The sequence below is a fragment of the Equus quagga genome, chromosome 19, assembly GCF_021613505.1.
Source record: "Equus quagga isolate Etosha38 chromosome 19, UCLA_HA_Equagga_1.0, whole genome shotgun sequence".
Classification (NCBI taxonomy): Eukaryota; Metazoa; Chordata; class Mammalia; order Perissodactyla; family Equidae; genus Equus; species Equus quagga.
The window spans coordinates 5,093,887-5,096,388 of NC_060285.1; the positions used below are offsets into that span (position 1 = coordinate 5,093,887).

Consider the following 2,502-nt stretch of genomic DNA (forward strand, 5'->3'; position numbering starts at 1 on the left):
GGGCCCCACACCCAGGCTCCCTCCCGGGGTCCCCTCCCCGGGCCGGGCCCCACACCCCGGTTCCCTCCCGGGGTGCCCTCCCCGGGCCGGGCCCCCACACCCAGGCTCCCTCCCGGGGTCCCCTGCCCGGGCCGGGGCCCCACACCCCGGTTCCCTCCCGGGGTCCCCTCCCTGGGCCAGGACCCCACACACAGGCTCCCTCCCAGGGTCCCTTTTCCCGGCCCTACAACCAGGCTCCCTCCCACGATATCTCTCCAGGCCCGGGTGCCCTACCCAGAACCGGGCACCTCCTTCCCAGGCCGGGGCCCCACATCGCGGCTCCCTCCCAGGGTCCCTTCCCCCGGCCGGGACCCCACATCCCGGCACCCTCCCAGGGTCCCCTCCCTGGGCCAGGACCCCATACACAGGCTCCCTCCCAGGGTCCCTTTTCCCGGCCCCACAACCAGGCTCCCTCCCTCGATATCCCTCCAGGCCCAGGTGCCGTACCCAGAACCGGGCACCTCGTTCCCAGGCCGGGGCCCCACACCGCGGCTCCCTCCCAGGGTTCCCACCCCAGGCCGGGCCCTCACACCCAGGGTCCCCACACCGAGGCCGGGCCCCACACCCACGCTGTCTCCCGGGGTCCCCTCCCGAGGCCCGGGCCCCTTCCCCGCTGCCAGCCGGCCTCTCACCTCCCGGGCGGCCCCCGCGGGGTCGTGGGCGCGGCGAAGCCCGGGTGCGCCGCAGCGAGCAGGTGCGAGGTCGCGGCCGCGGCGCTCGGGTCCGAAGCGGCGGCGGGTGGCCCGCCTGGTGGCTTCCGGTGCGCCGAGATTCTCCGAGGACTCGGCGGTCAGCAGGCCCAGAGTCTCCAACAGCATGTCCCCCGGGCGCCTCGGCTCTCTGTGCTCGGCAGCGAGGGACGGAGCCGTCCGCTCAGCCAGAGACCGCCGGGGGAACAGCGCCCAAAGCGCTCCAGGCCGCCATTTTGTAACTCGATTCTACCCCTCAAAACCGATTCGAAAAAAAAGGGAGGAAAGAAACGCCCGCGTCCAACTACTGCGCAAGCGCGCCCAGGCCTCGGGCCGCAGCACCTCCTTCTGCGGGCTGTGGGGCTTCACGTGGCGCATGCGCCCAGCTGCTTGGCAACTGTCGCCGGGAGGAGCGCGCCTGGGCTACGCCTGCGCGAGCGCATGCGCGCACTCACGCACGCGCCGGCTTCAGCCAGAGAGCCGGCGCCTGCGGGTCGAGTTTACGCGCGTTGGTCACGTGTCGGTCGCCGTCCGCGTTTGAGGCGTTTGCGCCCAGGTCGGCGCGACTACAGTTTGAGAGGCGCTGGCAGGAGGCGCGTTGTTTGTGAGCGCTGCCCAGGCTCGGGGTGTCCGTGTGGGTGCTGGAGGGCTGCGAGGAGACGGTCGTGATCGGGGAGCGTGGGTGACGCTGGGATAGGGTGCCGCCGACCCCCACACCCCGTGGGGCCAGTGCCCTGCCCGGTGGTCCGCCGGGAGCCTGGTGCGGAGCAGGGAGGGCGGCCTCGGTCGAGGATGACGGACGTGTTCGCCTTTCACACCGGCTTGTGTTTGTTTTCCGCGGTGGGTGCCCTAGAGCGGAGTAACTGGCCTCACGCGTGCAGGGAGTTCAGACTGTAAATGCCGGTGTGATGCTGATCGTGATATCACTTTCCCTACATTACACCCAGCGTATATGGGGTTAAAACCAAAACACTCCTTCCCTGTTTACTCCCTGGCTTCCTTGCTCCAGAATCCGCTGTCCTCCATGGAGACAGACACCGCCAAGGCCAAGCACCTGGATTCGCTATCTCCTCCCTGCAAGGAGATCCAGGCTGGTGGGAAAGCTGCTGACCAGCAAGGCCATAGGCTCCCCCTCCCCTACCTAAAACCCCAAATAAAACCCTTTTAACTTTTCTGGGAGTTTAGGATTTCAGCGCTGGCTGCCCTCTCTCCTTGCTCAGCGCTGTGCAATAATAAAATTCCTACTTTCTTCCACTACACCAAGTGTTAGAGATGAGCTTGCTGCTCGAGTGAGCGAACTGTAGGTTCCATATCAATTTGGTGACCCAGATGGGACAACGTCCCAGGTGGATGTCTTGCCTGTGGCACACCGGCCTCTGGCTGAAGGCCTCTCTTGGAAGCTGTCTTGCAGCTGTCTTGCAGCTGCCTGAGCCCTTTGTCTCAGGGAAAGCCCCAAGCGAGTGGCTGCTGACCAGACGCCGCCGTTTGGCCCACGGCGCTTTTGCTTTGGTGGTGGAAGAAACTAGGTTCAGGGCTTAGGAAGGCGTCTCTTCTAAGTAGCTGGTAGTTTTTGTTTTTGTCTTTGTGTTAACTTTTTCCAACAGCCCGGCCAGAAATAATGGGTACCTGGCAGCCCTCTGGGCTCCGTTTGTTTTGAAGTCAAGACGCCCCAGCCAGATTATGGTAAGTCCCCGGGTGTGCACAACCGAGGTCCCTTGTCCTTGCTCATTTGGGAAGATCTGCGTAGTGGATCTTCATTTATTGGGCACCCCTG

At 65.4% G+C, this 2,502-nt stretch overlaps 1 protein-coding gene across 1 annotated transcript in view; it reads right to left on the reverse strand.

Moving 5' to 3' along the window:
• The window catches only part of NUP50 (nucleoporin 50), a 16,736-nt gene extending 15,703 nt beyond the window's left edge, over nucleotides 1-1,033 (reverse strand). The window contains exon 1 of the mRNA XM_046646267.1: nucleotides 672-1,033. The gene's annotated coding sequence lies outside the window, so the exon portion shown is untranslated. The remainder of the gene's footprint in view (nucleotides 1-671) is intronic.
• Nucleotides 1,034-2,502: the final 1,469 nt, after the last annotated feature.